This window comes from Spermophilus citellus, assembly GCF_964194105.1.
Source record: "Spermophilus citellus genome assembly, chromosome: 5".
Classification (NCBI taxonomy): Eukaryota; Metazoa; Chordata; class Mammalia; order Rodentia; family Sciuridae; genus Spermophilus; species Spermophilus citellus.
In genome coordinates, this window is record NC_138186.1 from 114,183,668 (window position 1) to 114,189,667 (window position 6,000).

The 6,000-nt window shown below is 40.9% G+C and overlaps 1 protein-coding gene across 2 annotated transcripts in view; it reads right to left on the reverse strand.

Moving 5' to 3' along the window:
• ATG5 (autophagy related 5) overlaps positions 1-4,085 on the reverse strand; it is a 143,937-nt gene extending 139,852 nt beyond the window's left edge. For both annotated transcript variants that reach the window (XM_081294736.1, XM_081294737.1), the window contains exon 1: positions 3,819-4,085. The gene's annotated coding sequence lies outside the window, so the exon portion shown is untranslated. The remainder of the gene's footprint in view (positions 1-3,818) is intronic.
• Between the last annotated feature and the right edge of the window lie 1,915 nt (positions 4,086-6,000).

The following is a 6,000-nucleotide window of genomic DNA, read 5'->3' on the forward strand; positions in this document are numbered from 1 at the left end:
CTCATTGCCAACATTCCTTCCAACCCTAAAACATCCATATGTCTATGGTATAATTAAATGTTACTTTTTGAAAGCTTTCATAATGAAGAAGGGGAGTTAAATGCTAATGTATCCTGTAGTGGTCAAAGAACTTTAAAGTATATAGAACTTAAAAGAATATGAACAGAAAGGAAGACAAATTCAGATGCTGTTCAACTTATGATGGGGACACACATTCCCCATACACACATCACAAATTAGATTTATCTTAAGTTGGTTGTAACATCTAACATACTACAAATCACAGTATAGCAAAACAGTATACTGCTGAATATAGGTTGTCTACCCTAGTGATCCTATAGCTGACTGGGAGCTAGAGCTTACAGCCAGGCATTACAAGGCAGGATATCACACCGGGTAACACAGAAAAGAAAAAAAAAATCGACAACATTCACACTTCCAAGAACAGTTTCTAGTGAAACACCATCATAAAGCTGAAAAGTCCTTAGCTGAAACATATTAAGTAGAAAATTGTCTGTATTTTAAGCAGGGCAAAATAGCATCAATAAAGACAGGAAGTAGGAAAAAGCAATACACATGGCAACTTTTTATGAAATTTTTTTGTCAGAAAGAATAGTAGATAATAAAAGTTGACACTAGTGTTTACATATCACATATGATCTTAGGCAAGTCACTTCCCTACTCTCCATTTCCTTTATCAATGAAATGTAATTGACAATACCCAAGTTACAAAGTTCTAAGAAAAAATCTACAAGGTAGCTGATATAGTAATGAACATAGAGTAAGTGCTAAGAAATGCAAACTATTATTATTCCTTGAGACTACATCATGAAGCACACCACATGGAAGATTATGAAGATCTCAATTTCATCCTCCAGGCCATAGAGCCTGCAAGATTTGATAATAATGAAGTAAAAGTGATTATCTACTAACAGTGCTCAGGAGAGCTTCAAGTTAGTGGCTAGCCAACAACTAAGGCATAAAGAGTGTTTAACCTAGAATGGTGAGTGAATTGGTGATATCTTTTCAAGGAAGAATTAATTATTGGTGAAAAATGATTGAGAGAAAAAGGACAAAGACAGAGAACATTTAAATGCTGACACAGTAAATTAGCAAAGGGGCTTTGAAATCAGACTAACACGCGTTTAAACCTTGACTTCCACCTTCCAGTTTTATGTCCTCAAACAACAAACCCACCCTCCCTAAAACTCATATGTAAAATGAAGTCAATTCTAATTTCCACAGGGCCTAGGTGTTTAGTTTATTGTAACCATTCAATAAATGATGTACTTTTATACAAACGGTTTCCCACTCAAATGGTGCATCCAACCACTATGTACATGGTTTCCTCAAGTTTCTATGGCCTCTATGCTGGAACATTCTTTCCCTCTTCTTTTGGCCAACTCTTTAATCCCCTTCTGAACAACTTCATCAAACTTTTAAGAGTCAGCTTAATATCTGCAACTAGGAAAGGCTTCCCCTGAGCATTCACTGGTCTCATTATTTCATTAATAGCATGTACCACCAAGCACACCAATATTTGTTTATCCTATCTATCTCTTACCCCATAACAGGTTGTGCAATTTTTGGTAAAGGACAGGGAAAAAGACATAAATTTAGGTAAACTCTCTCTAAATCAGGACTCACTTTAAATTATGCAAATTTCAAAAATAAATTTCACAAATTTCTTTATTTGAGAAAGTTTTCCCTCTATACACTACCATTATCACCATTCATTCAACTCAAAAAGAAAACTGAAAATGATTTCAGACCTTTGTCCCTCCTTTCCCCCATTAATCTATGGTCTTCCCATTTCACTATGTGGTACTTCTATAGTTGCTCAGGCCACAAATCTTTGTGTTACCCTTAGTCATTATTTCATATCTGACAGTTCTAGCTTAGAAATAAGTCAGAATCTGGTCATTTCCAACCTCCTCTACTATTACCACCCTGATCCAAGTCACCTTGGCATTTAACCTGGATAAATGCAATGGACTAAGAACAGCTTTCGTTATTTCTGACTTGCTGCATACAAGCAACACAGCAATCAGGCCCTTTTAAAACAAAAGGTAGGTCAATTTTCTCCTTACTCAAACCCATCTGATGGAAAGCAAAAATTATCTCATTCAAACACTGAAGTTCTTGCTGGGAGTAGTGACACAAAACTGTGATTCCAGTGGCTGGGAAGGCAGAGACAAAAGAACTGCAAGTTCAAAATCCGCCTCAACAAAAAAATAGACTGGGCATGTGGCTCAGTGTTGAAGCACCTCAGAGTTCAAACCCTGGTATCAAAAAAATAAAGAATTTCAGTTCTCAAACATTGAAGTTCTTACACAGTCCCACAGGCCCTATATAATCTTGCCTCACCTACCTGTGTATCTACTATTCCTTCCCCCTTACTCATTCTTTTCCAACCAAACCATTTGGTATGCTCCAGCTTCAGGACTCTGTGGTAGCTCTGATGACTTTTCCACATGACATCTCTATCACTTTTAGGTTTTCCCATAATATCTTTCTATGGCCACCACTGGGACCTACCCATATCACTAGCTTACCCACTTTCTTTCATTGATTTATCTTTTCTCTAGGACTTCCCACAACCTGACACATACTTTAATTTTGTATCAACATCTTTCCCAAAGTGAATTTCACAATGGCAGGGATTCTTACTGTTTTGTTTACTGTTTCATCCAGAGCCTCTGTATTTGTGAAATAAATCAAGTACTCTGTATTTGTGAAGTACTCTGTATTTGTGAAATAAATACCAAGTACTCTGTATTTGTGAAATAAATCAAACCCCAACTTGATATGTGTGTACACTGTTCTAAAAGCCCACATCCACCCAGGGCATGGTGGTACACCTGTGATCCCAAATTCAAGGCCAGCCTGGGCAACTTAAGAGATTTGTTTCAAAAAATAAAAAGGACTGGAGACACAGCCCAGTGGCAAAGAGCAAAGACCCTGGGCTCAATCCTCAGTACAGCGAATAACTAAAACCCCATATCCATACCGTCCCATTTTGCTCTTTTCCCCCAGTTTTAACTAGCATATCTTCAGAGAGCAAAGTATACATCTAAATTCGTTGTAAAATTCTAAAATTCCTCTCAACTGCCACAGTCTAACACCCTTATTTTTAAATCCATAATTCAAACAACAACCCTGCTAGAAACTCTCAAATAATTCAGTACAGATTCACGGACTCAATCTCAAGGCTCGGATTTATCAGGTGAATTCTGGAAGGTCTTGGAAGTTCATCTGTTTTTTTCATAAGTCTCTGGGTTCTGAAGACATGCTATGCTTCCTCACCCCTCAGAAAAATCTAGAATCAATACAGTTTCCGAGGTTCCTCAAGTTCAGGTATGATTTGAAAACAAGTGAAGTATAACTACTTTACCAACCGAAAATTGCCTATTACTAAAATTAGGCTTATGGAATGCCAATGAAAAGATAAATTGCCTGCAGGAAATACCTAGTTCGGAGAGAATCCAACGATCCTGTGAATTATGGTTTAGAGTGCTCCACGAAAAATACAGGTCCTGAACAAAACTCTTGAGCCTGCGATCCGAGCCTAAGCTTCCTACCTTAGTAAAGAACAGACATAACTCCCGAACAGGGACCGCACAGGCCGGCCTAAGGGCGCCGGGAGCGGTGTCTCGCCAACCCCACCTCTGCCGGGAGGAACACCTTCACCCGCCATCGCCGCCCAGGAGCACTCCTCTCGCCAGACACTCACCCCTTCTTACCTCATCCACCGGCCCCCGTCCCAACCCTCCTCCCCCAGGCATTCCCTCACCATGGGACATACACACATTCCCTACCCGAAGCGCCGGCTTTTCTCCGGCTTGCCGCACCGGTAAGGACGCTCGGCACCGGGCTCTGCCCGCCTGACACACAGTCCTGCAGATACGCGGGAGCAAAGAGTCCTGAGAGCCCGCGCAGCCGCAGAAAGCACGTCGCGGAGGTCGGAGCCGAGCCCAGCTGTACTTCCGCCCTCCCGAATCCAGCTAACACAACCGGCAGCGCGGCGGAGCCCTGGAAGCCCACCGCAAGTCCAGTCACCCTCGGCGCCTGGAGATGACGTCACTGGACCCCACGTGGCCCGCACCCCGCCCTCTGGATTCGACCCAACCCGCGAAGAGGCGGGGCTGCTCTTGAGCTTGCGCAGAGCTAGAGAAGCCCCGTCTTGGGAACAGAGTTAGCTGGATTCTCCTTGTATCTGGAGTCTGGCGCTGAAACGTAGTTCTGGTTGTTTGAGGAGGTTAATGTAACAGTTCCATGAAAGCAAAATTTGCCATCCTAAAGCTTGATCACAACATTCCTTTCTTCCTGGAATCACAAAATAGTATAACTAAAACGTACCTTTCAAACTGCTTTTACATCCATTTTTTTGTTTGATTTTCAATTTTGTTAGAACCATGGCAGGCATTAATAGCTGCATTTAACAGGAGACTGCGTGAGTCCTCCCACCTCTCCAAGAGTGCATATCTTTATCTTCCTGTTTCTGAAAATAACAAGCAAAATAGTAAGCTTACTCCTAAAGAGCATTTGAACTGGATCCATCCAGAAGCCTTAGGGTTTTTATTTCTGTTAATTATACATGCCATTATGCCACGCATACTAAATGATAGTGGCTGAGACTCAAAACAGATTCCTGATACTTGGGAAGATAAGGAAAACCTTAGCAGTAGATTTCTTTCTTTCTTTTTTTTTTTTTTTTTTTTTTTTTACTGGGAATTTCTCAGGGCCTCCCTAACTTGCTGAGGCTAACCTGGAACTTGTGATCCTCCTGCCTCTGCATCCCCCAACCCCCAAGTTTCTGGAATCACAGATGCTAAGCCTAAGCCTTCAAGCTGGCTGATACAGGATTCTTTAAAAAAAGAAAGAAAGAAAGAAAAAATCATCTTGGAGACCGATGTGCACAATGATTTTCACATAGTTAATTACTCCATTGGTGGGTCATCAAGTTAGTGGAACATGACTAGCATCCGTTAAAATGAGATAACATAGGAAATATTAGCCTGTTTCACATATATAAAAGGTAAATATTGTTTCCTTGAAATATTTACCTCAACAGGTATGTGGCATACATTGAAATAGGAATATGAAATATATTTCTTGTATCTCTCTTTTTTTCCTCCCTGGTACTGGGGAATGACACCAGTGGTGTTCTACTACTGAGTTATAACTCCAACCCTTTGTATTTTTATTTAAGTCAGGGTTGAAATTGCTCAGGCTGCCTTTGAGTTTGCAGTCCTCCTGCCTCAGCTTCCTGATTAGCTAGAATTACAGGCATGTGCCTCCACACCCAGCTGAAATGTATTTCTTAGGATGCTAGAAAAGTGTGAAAGCCAGTTCTGTTCCACTTCACCTACTTAAAGTAGAAATTTTCTCTCAAATATCCCATTTGGTCATTAACCTCTGTAACAGAGATCCTGGGATTAAGGTGTATCACCTTCCAAGTGGCAGACAAATGATATGGAGTTTACTTTGAAATGTATACAAAAATAAGAGGGATTCAGAGAGGTAGACTAAATATGTGCTTAAGTATAATAAAATGTTATGGTAGATCAGATGCAGTGGCCCACAACTATAATTCCAGCTATTCAGGAAGCTAGGTGGGAGGACCTGGAGTTGAAATCCAACCTGGGTAACAAAACAGACTGTTGGGGGGAAAAAAAAAACACCTTGCGTGATGGAGCACACCTGTATCCCAGCTGCTTGGGAGGCTGAGGCAGGAGGATTGTAAATTTGAGGCAAGCCTAGGCAATTTAGAGAGACCCTGTCTCCAATTAAAAAATTAAAAGGGCCAGGGATGTACTCAGTGATAGAACACCCCTCAGTTCAAACTCAAGTATGACATTATAAAACAACAACAATAAGTAATACAGACTTAAGACTGAGAGTGATTCAGTTGTGGTGGTCCATATCTATTCCAATGACCAGGGAGGCTGAGGCAGGAGGACTGCAGGTTCAAAGGTAGCCTCGGCAAGTTAGTGAGGC